The 15,338-nt window shown below is 41.6% G+C and overlaps 1 long non-coding RNA gene across 1 annotated transcript; it reads right to left on the minus strand.

Moving 5' to 3' along the window:
* Positions 1 to 6: 6 nt before the first annotated feature.
* Positions 7 to 15,098, minus strand: LOC114487209 (uncharacterized). The gene is made up of 3 exons (XR_003682123.2): positions 14,450 to 15,098; positions 9,146 to 9,384; positions 7 to 1,366 (listed from the first exon to the last, which is right to left on the minus strand). It is a non-coding gene; the product is annotated as an uncharacterized lncRNA (long non-coding RNA).
* Between the last annotated feature and the right edge of the window lie 240 nt (positions 15,099 to 15,338).

A 15,338-nucleotide genomic window follows, 5' to 3' on the forward strand; every position in this document is an offset into this window, starting at 1 on the left:
CTGTCTCTCTTCTCCTTCTGGGACCCCTATAATGCGAATGTTGGTGCGTTTAATGTTGTCCCAGAGGTCTCTTAGGCTGTCTTCATTTCTTTTCATTTTTTTTTTCTTTATTCTGTTCCATGGCAGTGAATTCTACCAATCTGTCTTCCAGGTCACTTACCCGTTTTTCTGCCTCAGTTTTTCTGCTATTGATTCCTTCTAGTGTATTTTTCATTTCAGTTATTGTATTATTCATCTCTGTTTGTTTGTTCTTTAATTCTTCTAGGTGTTTGTTCTTTAATTCTTCTAGGTCTTTGTTAAACATTTCTTGCATCTTCTTGATCTTTGCCTCCATTGTTTTTCCGAGGTCCTGGATCATCTTCACTATCATTATTCTGAATTCTTTTTCTGGAAGGTTGCCTATCTCCACTTCATTTAGTTGTTTTTCTGGGGTTTTATCTTGTTCCTTCATCTGGTACATAGCCCTCTGCCTTTTCATCTTGTCTATCTTTCTGTGAATGTGGTTTTTGTTCCACAGGCTGCAGGATTGTAGTTCTTCTTGCTTCTGCTGTCTGCCCTCTGGTGGATGAGGCTATCTAAGAGGCTTGTGCAAGCTTCCTGATGGAAGGGACTGGTGGTGGGTAAAGCTGGGTGTTGCTCTGGCAGGCAGAGCTCAGTAAAACTTTAATCTGTTTGTCTGCTTATGGGTGAGGCTGGGTTCCCTCCCTGTTGGTTGTTTGGCCTGAGGCAACCCAGCACTGGAGGCTACAGGCTCTTTGTTGGGACTAATGGCAGGCTCCCAGAGGGCTCATGCCAAGGAGTACTTCCCAGAACTTCTGCTGCCAGTGTGTTTGTCCCCACAGTGAGCCACAGCCACCCCCTACCTCTGCAGTAGACCCTCCAACAATAGCAGGTAGGTCTGGTTCAGTCTCTTGTGGGGTCACTACTCCTTCCCCCTGGGTCCTGATGTGCACATTACAGAGTGGAGTCTCTGTTTCACCCAGTCCTGTCGAAGTCCTGCAATCAAATCCCACTAGCCTTCAAAGTCTGATTCTCTGGGAATTCCTCCTCCTGTTGCTGAACCCCCAGATTGGGGAGCCTGATGTGGGGCTCAGAACCTTCACTCCAGTGGGTGTACTTCTGTGGTATAATTGTTCTCCAGTCTGTGAGTCACCCACCCAGCAGTTATGGGATTTGATTTTCTTGTGATTGCGCCTCTCCTACCATCTCATTGTGGCTTCTTCTTTGTCTTTGTATATGGGATATCTTTTTTGGTGAGTTCCAGTGTCTTCCTGTCAATGATTATTCAGCAGTTAGTTGTGATTCTGGTGCTCTCACGAGAGGCAGTGAGCACACATCTTTCTACTCCGCCATCTTGAACCAATCTCTGGATTGGATAAGCAGACAAACAAAAATGTCATCATTCCATTTTTTCCTTCCACTACATTCAAAGTTCTACATTCTATTTCTATTATTTTAGCTGTTATTCTAAGAATTACAATATGTATACTTAAGTGTAAAGATCATCACCACCTTTACCCTCTTCCCAGACAATACAAGGACCTTAGACCACTTTATCTCCACATCCCTTCTCCCAACCTTATGTAACATTATTATCATGTATTCAATCTATTTTTAAATAATCTTCTTACTGTAAAATAAAACTCAGAAGACAGAAAGCCACATGAATCAAATGTATGGCTTAATGAACATTTTAAGAAAAAGACCATTCAGATCAGAAGTAAAATTTTGCTGGCCACCCAGAAGCACCTTTGTATGCTTCTTCCCAATTACAACCCTCTCCTCACCACTTACATGGTCACTACCTTCATTTCTGTACTTACAATTTTCTTGCATTTCTTTTAAAAGTAGTTTTATCACCCAAATATGCATCCCTAGACACTAGAGCATTGCATTGCCCATTACATTTTTTTGATATTTTTTTCAATCTAAAAGTTCTTTTTCCATCTTTTTCTTTTCCTTACAGTTCATGCCTTGAAGAACCTGGGCTGTGTGATGAGTAGTTTAGTTTCCAACAGGAGTTTTTTTAAAAATCACATCCTCATGGTTCAACATCTTTCTCTGCTCTCTATATTTCCAGAAAATCAGGTGTTTGGATCAGATTTGGGTTTGACCCCTTTTGCATGACTCTAGTTAGAGTTTGGCAAGACTATAGAGGTACATAGTGTCCAGCTGTCACCCTTCTTGATGTTAGCAATCATTGATGTTATTTAATAACATTATTAGTAGCTAAACCTATAAATTTGTTAGGGACTGCAAAATGGTGATATCCTATCTTTTTTTTTCTTGTTTTTTAATAGTTGTAATACTATTATAAGAAGACACTTCTCCATCTGCTATCTTGTTACCCTGCGGTACAGTTCATATGGGAAAGACAGGAAAATCCTGGAATCTTTTCCTTTATTCAGAAGTTTTCAAGATAATAAATTAGTTTCCAATCATCCTCTGAGGGAGACCAATTCTTTTTTTTTCCCTCAATATTATTATGAACTCATGAATTTAAACATTATTTTTACTGCAGCTCAAATTGTCCCAGTGGGGGCCTCTTCAGGTTGGTTCCTGAGTCCTTTTGACATGAGACTAGGAGTCTTTAAAAGCTTCATTATGACCTGATATGACAAGATGTTCCAGGTTCACCTTGCGAATTTTCTGCACCAGACCTGGATTTAGGCATTTCTGCAAGAAGTCCTGCTTCCTTTTAGTAAGAAATAGAACTTTAAGACCACAATCTCAGCACTGGGAATACTCGTTGCTCTAGGTTGGTCGCTGTTTTCTTTTCAGTGGAACTAAACACACATACACAGACACAAACAGACACACACACACACACACACACACTTCTGAGGTTTTCTAAATCTGATGTATATCATTCTTTTCATGTCCTGTACACAAATGTACAAATATATATTTAAAGGTAAAATATCACATGACTCAATATTGATACTTCTAATCTAATTCAAAACAAGATTTTATGTAACTTCTCTATTACACCCTTAGCTCCTCTCTTCTACACCATGAATCCTGATTCTCAAGAATATGAAAGAGGATATATTTATAATTTCCCATAATTGGTCATTTGTCTTATCCTAATTATACTAACAATAGACTTGAAATAAAAATACTAATAAATTACTAATATGATTATTTAAAACATTAAAATAAATCCTTTTGCATATGCCCTTTCCATCTTATCTCCATTTTTTAGTAGTTGTAGTACATATTGTCAGAGCCCATGACTATACTCACCCTCTCTAAGCCATCACTCAGTCTGATGGTAATCTAGTATTCTTTTCTTAAAAATTCCCTTCTCTCTCTACCGATGCTCAAAATAATTTTCTAATCTTTTCTTTAAAGTCCAGTAATTACAGTAGAATGTCTCTAGGTGAAAGTAACATTTGGTTGATATTCATAGGTACATGGTATCCTCTTTTGACATTTAATTTTTCATTTTTTTTTCTAATTTTAGACAAGTTTTCTTGGATTATAGTCTTTAATATTTGTTTTGTTCCCTTGTATAGCTTGCTTCTTCAGATCTTCTATTATCCATATGTTTAGTCTTCTTTGTTATATTTAACATTTGTCACTTTCTCCCAAAGTTTTTTTCGTTTTTTATTTATTTATTTATTTATTTATTTGCAGTACGCAGGCCTCTCACTGTTGTGGCCTCTCCCTTTGCAGAGCACAGGCTTCAGACGCGCAGGCTCAGTGGCCATGGCTCACGGGCTTAGCTGCTCCACAGCATGTGGGATCTTCCCGGACCAGGGCATGAACCCGTGTCCCCTGCATCGGCAGGCGGGCTCTCAACCACTGCGCCACCAGGTAAGCCCACTCCCAAATTTTTTTATCCCTTTCTTTGTTTCTTTTTTATTTAAAAACTTTTTTTCACCTTATGTTAGTCTTAAGGCATTACTTGTTTATTTTTCTTTGTGTTCCTTCTAGTTTAGTCTTCATTTCTGAAATGACGTTTTTCCTTTTATTTCTAATTATTTCTTAACTATTTCTGTCACTTCATGTTTAAGTTTTTATCATTTTGATGTATTTTCATGACTTTTTATCATTTTCTTAAATTTTTTTAGCTTCATGTGAAATAGGAAATTACATTTATATCTATTTTGTGGGCATGGCTTTTTATGTTTTTAATGTCTTTGTTCCTTTTTTTTAAAAATTCTAACTTCGTCAAATATGATCATATTGTTCTTTCTAACTGTTAATTTTTAGGTGAAATTCATTTTCCTGACTTTGAGAATAAAGCAGGGTGTAACACACTGCATACTTTTGCCCCTCAAATTTATATGTTGGGCTTCCCTGGTGGCGCAGTAGTTGAGAGTCTGCCTGCCGATGTAGGGGACACAGGTTCGTGCCCCAGTCCGGGAGGATCCCACATGCCGCAGAGCGGCTAGGCCTGTGCGCCATGGCCACTGAGCCTGCGTGTCCAGAGCCTGTGCTCCGCAATGGGAGAGGCCACAACAGTGGAGGCCCACGTACCGCAAAAAAAAAAAAAAAAAAATTTATATGTTGAAGTTCTAAACCCCAATGTGATAGTATCAGGAGGTGTGGTCTTTGGTAGATAATTAGGTCATAAGGGCTCAGCCCCCATGAATGGGATTAGTGCTCTTATAAAGAGACCTCAGAAATCTCTCTCACCCTTCCACTACCTGAAGATACATCAAGCAGTCTGCAGCCTGGAGGAGGGCTCTGAGCAGAACTCAACCATGCTGACACCCTGACCTCAGTCTTTCAGCCTCCAGAACCGTGAGAAATAAACTTCTATTCTTTTCTTATATCAGTCCAAGCTAAGACGTGGGGTCCAGGAATTTTTTCTAACATCATAAAGCTCCCTCTTTTGTTGTTTCTGTGTGATGTGAAAAATCGGATGGCTTACTTTCTGAGATTTCCTGTCTCTGGTCCCCTCTCTTATTTTGCTCTGGGCTTTCTGTTTTCTTCATCTGTATTGCCTTTATCTGGCTTAATTTTTTTTTTTTTTTTTTTTTTTTTTTTTTGCGGTACGCGGACCTCTCAGTGTTGTGGCCTCTCCCGTTGCGGAGCACAGGGTCCGGACGCGCAGGCTCAGCGGCCACACGAACCCGTGTCCCCTGCATCGGCAGGCAGACTCTCAACCACTGCGCCACCAGGGAAGCCCTATCTGGCTTAATTTTAATTTGACTTTGCAGCACTTTCCCTCCAGTGTTGGGCCTGGAAGGAAGCCCTACAGAGACAGTTTTTAGAGTTCATGAGCCTCATACTCACCTAGTACTGGCCCCTCGCAGTTTCAAATGCTGTTCTCAGTTGGCTTTCCAAAGTTTTCTGTAAATTCCAGTTGGGATTCTGCTGTTCTTAGGTATTTCAAATGCTACTCTGTTGCTTCCTTTTTCTTCTTCCCACACAGACTCCAATACCATGAAGATCTTTGAATTATTGGTGGTTTTTCCACACCCACTTCTATTTTAGGGTTTGGGGGATATCTTGTCACCAGTTCTGTTATAAACATTGTCTGATGTTATGTAGAGATTCAGAGCAAGTAAAGAGCTGCCACCACTACAATTCTCCCTTAATCTCTGTCTCTTTTTTAAACTTCACAAGACAATATTATTATTTTATACAGTCAATGTTTGCTTAGAACTAGCCACATATTTTCTAACTTTCTTGGCTCTTCATTCCTTCTTCCTCTTCATTCTGGGATCAATTTCTTTCTGCCTTTAGAATTTCTTTTAATGAGAATCTACTGGTGGTAAAGTCACTGTGTTTGTTTGTTCCTGAAAGTATGTTTATTTTGCCCTTGAAAGATATTGTCTCTGAGTATGGAATCCTAGACTGGTAGCCGTTTTTGTTCATCCTGTTGAAGATATTCAACTGCCTCATGACTTCCATTGTTAGAACTGATAAGTTAGCTATAAGTCTGTCACTCTTTCCAAGGCAGTACATCTTTTTACTCTGGCTCTTTTTATAATTTTCTACTTATTTTTCATGCGTTGCTGTTTCACTGTGATATATCTACATTTGCATCTCTTTTTATTTATACTACTTAAAACTGAATTCATTATGGAGTGATTCAGTGTTGAATTCTCAGCCATTATCTCTTCAAATACTTCCTCAGATCATTCTCTCTGTTCTCTCCTTCAAGGACTCTGCTGAAATGGCTGTGAGACCTTCTCATGTTATCTTCCATATCTTGTAACCTCTATTCTGTATTCATCTTTTTGCCTCTTTGTACTGCATCCTGGAAATTGTCCTCTAACACATCATCCATTTCATTAGAGTCTTTCCTTGGCTATGTCTAGTCTGTTTTTGTGTGCATCCACTGAGTTCTTCATTTCAATTCTTGAACTTTTTATTTGTAGAAATCTTATTTGGTTTTTTTCCCAAGTCCTCTATGTCACTTTTACAGTTTCTCATTCCCTGTATATATATTTTAGATTGTCTTTAATCATTTTTTTTAATTGGGCTATAGTTGCTTCACAATGTTGTGCTAGTTTCTGTAGATTGTCTTTAATCTTTAAACATAGTAAGCATACTTTCAGTTCCAATACATAAAGTCTTGAGATGTTTCTATTTTATGTTGTTTCTTATTGTTCTCATTCACAGCGCTTATTTTCTTATGTACTTGATTATTCTTAGTTATGTGCTGCTTTTTGTCATTAAAAATTATTTGTAGGAATAACTTGAAATCTAGAAGGAAGGAGCATTTTTTACAAGAGGATTTGCATTTGTTTCTGCTGCATACACCTCAAAGCACTACAGTCTGAGATTCTTTCAAATGAAGTTCACAGCAGCGTTTTGATCCTCCCAAATGATGTTACTTTGAGCTGCAAATCCATGCAAGGGTTGGGTCACTTCCAGATCACCCATAACTTGAGAGAGTATCCTTTGGAGTCCCAGTTTATTTGGGGGAGAGTTTATTATGGCTTGATTTCTGTACCTCTTGCCCTAAGAGGTTGTAAAATCTAATGCTTAATGTGCCTAGATCAGTGAATTCCTTAAGAAAAAGGGTTTTCAGGGTTTCACTTTTCCATCAATTTTCAATTACCTTGTAATTCCTAACTATGCTGCCAATTCCTTGATATTTTAAGAAGATTTTTAAAAATCTATTTTAACTAGCATTTTTAGATGTGAAAATGAAAGTAGGAGCATTAGTCCAAATAGCTCATCATTAACACATCCAAAGATTCCACTTGTCCATTTTGTTAGAGCTAGTTTATATAAAACTAGATACCATCATATAAGAAGCCACTTAATCTGGTACTTAGACTGCAATGTATTAGGATGAGACTTCCTCTTATCCTTCAGGATTCCTGGTACCTTACACACTGGGGATGTTTGACCAAAGGAGAGCGGTAATGTTATCCACATATTAGATACTCATTAAAGGTAATTTCTTCCTTCATTTTTACATAAAACATAAAAAGCAAAAAGTCTAATATTTCCTTTCTATGGTCCCAAAAGATCATCTTGTGTATCCCTTTTTGAATTTGGGTTCTGCAAACCCAGGGGTCCTATGGCTCTATCAAAACCTGCTCCAAGAACTGATCTGTGGTCACTGATGTTTGGTCTTCCCAACTCCAGCTCTTTCCTTTGCTACAGGAGCTCTAGGCCAGCACATTTAACCTTGCTTTCCAGTGTGTCTGCAATACTACAATTTGACTTTATTGGGGACGAACATGTCACCTCCATTTGCATAGAAAGCCCCTTTTTAAGTTGTGAAATGGAAGAAAATGTTTATTCTTGATCTTCAGGCATCTGAAAACAGGTGTGTGAGATTTGGGTGTGTTTTTTGAAGGTTTTGGCATGGGGATTTCCCAATATCCTTCTGATGACTCCGCTGGACAGTTTCTTTTTGTTTTTTTTTTGTTTTTTTTCACTGGACAGTTTTTTACTAGGCAGATGGAAAGCTAACCTCTGTGCTGCCACTGTCAAGCTATTTCCCCTTCTTGTGGTGCTGAGTAAATTTCCCCCCTCACAGTTTCTAACATGTCAAGCAGTTGTCTTAGGTTCCCATTTAGTGGGCTTTTCAGTGAACCTGTGTGTAGTTCCCTCATTTTGTGTTAGGAGGAGTAAGTAGGCTTGCCCTGAGGCAAGAAATCTGGGTTCTCCCCACCTGTTTGTTGCTGACCTGCTGGTAACCTTCAGTAAATTGCTCAACCCATCCAGATGCAGCTCCTACTTCTGGAAAGTGAAGGGGGTGATTTGGATTGATGTTCTTTAAGACTCTAGTCCTCAAACAATGATACATCATGGATTGATGTTCTAGGATTCTCTCCCATTCCTACGAGGGTTTCTATAATGCCTTAAAGGTGTAGGAACTGAAAAAATCAAAGCAACTCTGCTAGGTTAGTTTAATTTCTAGTACGTTTTATGTGGTCAGCCACAAAGCTGTCACTGAGGCTGAAAGATGAGTGTGCTACCAGGACAAATGTCACATAGATATTACGTCTCAAGTTTAATAAAAGGGGAAAGAATTTGGCATCGTGTCTTGGATTATGTCCAACAATCACTGCCCCCTCTATTTTAAAAAATCTGAAATCATTTGGCACAATAATAGGTACATACACCTTACCAAGGTATTACTTCATGTTAAAGCTGCTCTTTTCCTCTCCCCACCAAAGACAGTCTTTGCTTAAATTTCTTTTTCTTATCCTATCAACGAAACAGCAGAACATTTTCCTTGCTTGCCTTTCAGGGAAAAAGTCTAGACACAAGTTTGTAGTGTGCTGTGCTCTCTCAAGAAAAAAGTAGGTGTCACACTGCACTGCTTTTCCTTTTCTTCTCTTCACATTTTCTACCATCTAGTTTTCACAACTTAAGGTTCCATTTAGAATCTGGGAGAAATGCTGTTATTTTAAGGCAATCACAAAAATTTGGAATGCTTTTACTCTAACTCGTCTTTGGAACGTTCAGGGGAAGGAGTGTCCCCAGCGGACAGGCTTGGTCAGGATGCTGGTTGTTCTCAGCCTCCTGGTTGCCTCACGTCCCACCCTGGAGAAAGCCAGTGCCCTGCCCTGCTACCCGGCTCCTGGCTGTTGGTGGAGGGTGCTCCTCCTCCATCACCCCACGCAGCACGGTCTTCTCCTGGGCTCATTCCACTCCAGTCATTTTCTCTCTTCACCACATTTTTGGATACCCCCCTCACCGCCCTTTTTTTTTTTCATACCTCAGTGGGTAGACTGGTGGGTTTCCAGGATTCCTGCAAAAGGTGTCAGCCACCATCTGTTCAACCGCTTTTCAACTCGGGAACATGAGAGTTAGCTTGACATTGGTGCGAGATTGTGGTGGGACTCAGCCTCTGAGAAGGATGTTCACATCCTCTCTAGGATCTGATTTCAATAGCAGCGAAATACCAAGGCAGGGCCTAATTGCTTTGTGCCGGGGCTCCTTTCGGGGAAATCGAAACTGCAAAAGAATCCCAGAAAATAATGAAAACCAGAGCTTCATTTCTGCTGTGATGGATTATCAAATTTCATCATTTGCTTCAAATCTGTCCTACCCTCTCCTGTCTCTTTCTCTCCTCCCCGGGGACTCCTTAGCCTAGAATGATGAAGTGATGTGACATACTCCTCTCTCTGTTCCCATGGACTCGCCCACCACTCCAGCACCATGATGGGTCACCCCAAAGAGCAGCGACAGAGACCAGAGCAGGACGGTGTGTGCCTGAGGTATACACGTACCAGATGCTGTCTGTACCTTGTCCAGGTCACTTGGACCATGTGTCTTCAACGTGGGCAATAGCGCCCCCAACTGGGCGAAAATTGGTACGGGGCAAGGGGTGGTAGAGGTGATGGTTATTTTGTTTCAACTTGACCGAGCCACTGGCTGTCCAGACATTTGGTCAAGCATTATTCTGAATGTGTCTGTGAGGGTGTTTCTGGGTGAGATAAACATTTGAATTGGTAGACTGAGCAAAGCAGATTGCCCTTCCTAATGTGGGTGGGCGCTATTCCATCAGTTGAAGGCCTGAATAGAACAAAAAGGCTGACTTTCCCTCCTGCCAGACTATCCTGAGTTCGGAAGTCGCTTCTTTCCTTCCTTGGTATTTGAACTGAAACATCAGCTTTCTTTGCGTCTCAAGCCTGCTGGCCTTAGGAAAGGAACTACCCCATCCTGGGTCTCCTGGGCCTCCAACTTGTCGACGGCAGATCTTGGGACTCGTCATCCTCCATAATCACAGGAGCTAATTCCTTATTTTATAAATATACATAATTTATATACTTTTGAATGAAGTCTCTCACACACACACACACACACCTTGTTGGTTCTGTTCCTCTAGAGACCACTGACAACACAGGGGACAAAAAATAAAAAAGTCTTGCATATTTTAATGGTTTGCAACCCCCCCCTCCAAAGGACAACAGTACATAAACAGATAAACAATATATTTGCAGTATTAAAACTTGATGGGACAGGGGCAATTAGGAAAAATTGCTTTAAAAGTCTCCTTAGAGCGGTAATAATTAAAAAAAAAAAAGATTGAGAAACATTGCTTTGAACCCTGCTTTTGCATGTGCCCCAGATTCCTACCACCTACCAGGATGTGCATTTCTGTCCTCAAAGCCTTTCCCCCATTCCTTTCCCCCATTTCCCCCATGGTCAGCATCTGTAAACTATCAACTGACGGGGGTTGGGGTGTAAATGCCCCCACTCTTGTACCCCTCGGGTGCATCGGGCCATTCTGAGCTGTGTGTTTTCCAGTTTGCCCCCAAGGGTAAGATCCAGCTGCCTTTTGTGCTGCTGCTTAAGAACATACCCTTTCTCCCTGCCTCTTTTCCTGCCTCACTCCCCGACTCTCCTGCTGATTTCCCCACACCTTCCAAATAAACTACCCGCACCCAAATCCCCTCAGGGTCTGCTTCCGTGGGAGCCCAAACTAAGACCATACATACGTGTGTGTGTTTAGTGCTTTGTAACTTCATTAGTTAAATAAGTAAAAGAGTCTATGCATGAAAGAGTGTATCATACAAACACAGACCTACTAGAGCATGGACTTGAGGACATGGGGAGGGGGAAGGGTAAGCTGTGACGAAGTGAGAGAGTGGCAGGGACATATATACACTACCAAATGTAAATTAGATAGCTAGTGGGAAGCTGCCGCATAGCACAGGGAGACCACCTCTGTGCTTTGTGACCACCGAGAGGGGTGGGAGGGAGGGAGACGCAAGAGGGAAGAAATATGGGAACATATGTATATGTATAACTGATTCACTTTGTGGTAAAGGAGAAACTAACACACATTGTAAAACAGTTATACTCCAATAAAGATGTTAAAAACTCAGAGCAATATAATTTTGACTCTGTTAGGGAAAGAATTGAATCTTTCATATACTTTATTCTATGTGAGGGCCAAAAAAATATTATTACTTATTGACAATGAAAATAATATGTAATTATTACAATGCTAGATACATCAGAAGTGTCCAATACATTCTCATTGATTGACCGACATGTAAATGAACTGTGTGATTCTTTGTATTTTACAGATTGGATAGTTCAGGAAACACATTATTCATTCGACAAAGAACTAAAAGATTAGTGCCTAAATGTCCAGCTTGATAAAAAAAAAAAAAAAAAAGAGTGTATCATACAAAGATTATAATTAATCCAATTCTATGTACCTGAAGTCCTTTGAAACATTTTTTTTAAAGCATGGAGTTTGGAGCCAGACTGCCAGGCTCCCCCACTTTCTAGCTGTGTGACCCTGGGCAAGTTACTTATCCTCTCTGTGCCCCAAGGGTTAGCTACCATTTCTGTTGTCGTGTTGTTCTTGCTGAGCACGTGGTTACTGCCAGACTGTGTACACAGGGCTTTGTCTTTCTCACCGAGAGAACAAGAAAGGAAAGCAGCAAAGTTTTACTAGGACTTTCTGAACTAGAAGTCACATTTTGTCTAAGAAGGCCCAGACGTTGGGCTGTCTGTACTAACGTGTTCTTACTGTATTAATAGTCACATTACTTAGCATCTACTCAGAGCGATACCACACCTCCACCGCCTGGATTCAAAGATCCCCATCTCCAGTAAAAGCCATGGCCAGTACTTGCCTTACGACCCACTTGGTTTCTGAGTACAAATAGAATTATTAAACAGGTAGGCACTGGCCTAATATAATGAACCCTATTGGGCAAGAGGTCCCTCCAGCATGAGAAAAATGCTCCATGTTTCTTTTCTCTCAATTTGCAGCAACAAATGTAGGTGATGACCTTCATACAAAGTCCTAACAATGAGAGACTGCAACTGCTTTAAATACCCCCCAACAATGGACAAGAGGAAGTTAGGATCCTTCCCTCCCATTTTTGAGCTTCCAAAGAAGTGTTTGGCTCTACTGTAGTTCTGATATTGATGACATTTATTTGGGAGTCAGAGATCCCATAACTTGATAAAATGTGTAATGCCTCTATAAAAACCTACATGGTAATTTCTCTTTGCACCCAAGCTGTTCCATTTAGATTTATACTCTGCATAGACTGCTTATTAAAAAATGGAATCACAACCCACAGAACCCTCTCCTCTCCCTGTTCACGTTGGAACCCAGATCTTAACTGAAGGCCCCAATTTCCCCTGCATATACTCTTTCTGTTTCTTTCTTCCCATATATGACTTTTTCTTTCCCTTCTCCCTTTGGCCACCTCCTCACCAGCAGCCTGTGCACCTTCTCTGAAATAACACTTTCCAAAAGAACAAAGGTCAGTGATATTTTTCTATAAACGGCCAAATCACAAATATTTTAGGCTTTGCGGGCTGTATGGTCTCTGTTGTAACTACTCGACTCTGCTGTTGTATCATGAAAGCAGCCACAGACAACACATAAACAAATGAATGTAGTTTTTCCCAATAAAACTTTATTTATAAAAACCAGCAGTGGGCCAGACTGGGCCCATGGGCTGGTGTTTGTGGATCACTGCTACAGAACAACAAAAGCAAACGAAATTCATCATCTGCCAGATCCACTCAATAAGGTATGAAAAACTGGCCTTGCTTTTTTAAATGATTTTTTTATGTAACTCCGTGTAAACAAGAATTTCTATATTTACTTCTGAAGCTGCTTTGAGACACAGCCAGAGTTGTCCTGCAACATTCTCCAATTCACCACACTTTGTCAATTGAAAGCAATAATTAGGCTCCTTGTATTCATGCCTTCATGTCATAAAAAACCACACACTGGCCACTAAGATCACACCCGTTGGGACATTCATCAGTGTTTCTTGTCTCACTTCTCTTCTTGCTGCACACGGTATAATTTTGTTTACCACATTAGGCACAGTAACAAGGTTTTCCTCTACTACGGACACACAATCAAAAGAAAAAGAGAATACTGACTGCAGTAACTTTGGTCCAAGACATCTGTATGGCAACCGTAGAACAGAAATACAATTTCTCTGGTTATTTTCTCCACTCTCCTGAGTTCCACTGTGCACAAAGACTTGTCATTGTGGTGACACAAATAAGACTTCATTACCACCCCCATTCTGATCTTGATAAACAAGTTTATTTACACTCTAGCACTGCTGAAGAATGAAGTCAGAGAGAAAGGTTCAGGGTAGGTGGCCCTGCCTTGTTAATTATGGCGGCGGTGCTGACAAAATCCCCAGCACCTCGGCTGGACAAGCTGCTTTCAGCTGCCCGGGGTTAATGCAAGTGCGGGTATGGGCCTGTTCAGGAGGCTGGCAGCTCTTGTAATCAAGGCCTGTCACAGTTTTATTTAATGATATGTGTCATGGCTGTTTCTGGTGGTTTTTCCTAACTCCTTGTTCCTTTGCTCTCCCAGTGCAAATGAAAAGGATAAATCAGGTCTCCTCAGTGACATCTGATGGCTGGTTAGCTATCGGTTACGTCGGGGTGTTGACTTATAATTACTTATCAAGTAGTTCTCGAAGTGACAAAACCTGAGATGATGTGGCTCCAGGTGTTTATCTGAGATTGTGAGAAAGAACATGTTTAACCGTCATGTTGAAAAAACACTGTGGAGATCTGGCCATGTTTCCTTCTTTGAAAGCAGAATGCTCTTAGTGGGAAAACCCACCTAAATGTCCAGGGTCCTGACGCAGGACTGGCTGGTGCGTCCTCATACTAGGAAATGAGGAGGGACATTCCAGCTCCTGATGCCGTGAGAGCTGGGAAACTAGGTGGTGTTGGATGCAAATGTGGATGCAGACCCCTGTGATGGCCCCACCTGCACAGAGGAAACCCCAAGCAGGGCAGAGGGAACTCATCACCCCTCCCCAGCCTTCTGGTTCAACACTGGGCACTTCCTCTGGGACAGCCAGTGGTGTGCATCCTACCACTCTGGGGGATGGAGAGGAGCACCTGTTTGTGGTCTGTGAGCCAGACACCAGAGTGGTCTTCCCCCAGAGTCAGCTAGGTACGGGTCTGGGGCAAGGATGAGACCGAACATTCACAGAGTGCCAGCCAAGCTCTGGGCGCAGCGATGAGTGCCTTACGTCATGGGGTTGCGTGTCATGTAAATTACCTGAGACTCTGACAGCAGCATTATTCACACTCCAGGCAGGATGGTTTCCTCCCAGAACCCTTTTCCTGGAAGATAGGACAGAAGACGAGCTGGAGACCTGTGTTACATACTCACACCGAAGCTAAAATAAGAAAGGTTTGGGCCTGGGTGGGTTTCCACCCTCAGGCGTCTGAAGCCACCTCCCTCCAGTTTCTGTAGGAGGAAAACCCGATGAGCTGGGAAGTTTTTGTGGGAGAGGGATGGTGCGGTGTCAGGGTTAACGGAGAGGGGTTGGGGAGAGGATGTTGCAGGAGGAAAATGAGGGAGCGTGACCAGAGATGATGGACCCATGGATGCACATCTGAGGCAAACTCTGGACTAATACCAACTCAAAAAAAAAAAAACCATTTAAAAAATAGATCCTGCACCCCCTCTAGACTCTGGCAGTAAGATTTCTTTCTGGTAATGAACTGGACCAATGCCACAGGGCTCCGTCCACTTTAGAGATGGGACCTGAGGCTCAGGGGCTGAGTTTGGGGCCAAAGGTTCACTAGCCTGGGCACTGGTCACATCCTGCCCTTTCCCAGCCAGTGAGTCCTTGGGAAGGGGCTGAGCATCCCACAGATGAGGTTTAACAGCCAACGGGAGTTTGCAGCAGGTAAAGAAAGAAGGTTTCAAGCCACAAGGAGCTTTCAGTCCAAAAGGGAAGATACGATGAGCTGGCAAGTAATCCCCCCCGCCCATGAGACTGATAACTTACCTGGTACTCTTATGTGTTCAGCTCTGCTCTATGTGCTTCACATACTTTAACTCATTCAGTCCTCACAACAGTGCTATGGAGTTGGGACTGTTACTATCCCCATTTTAAAGATGAGGAAACTGTGCAAAGAGGTTCAGTTATGTGGACAAG

The sequence above is a fragment of the Physeter macrocephalus genome, chromosome 11 (assembly GCF_002837175.3).
Source record: "Physeter macrocephalus isolate SW-GA chromosome 11, ASM283717v5, whole genome shotgun sequence".
In the NCBI taxonomy this organism is placed as follows: Eukaryota; Metazoa; Chordata; class Mammalia; order Artiodactyla; family Physeteridae; genus Physeter; species Physeter macrocephalus.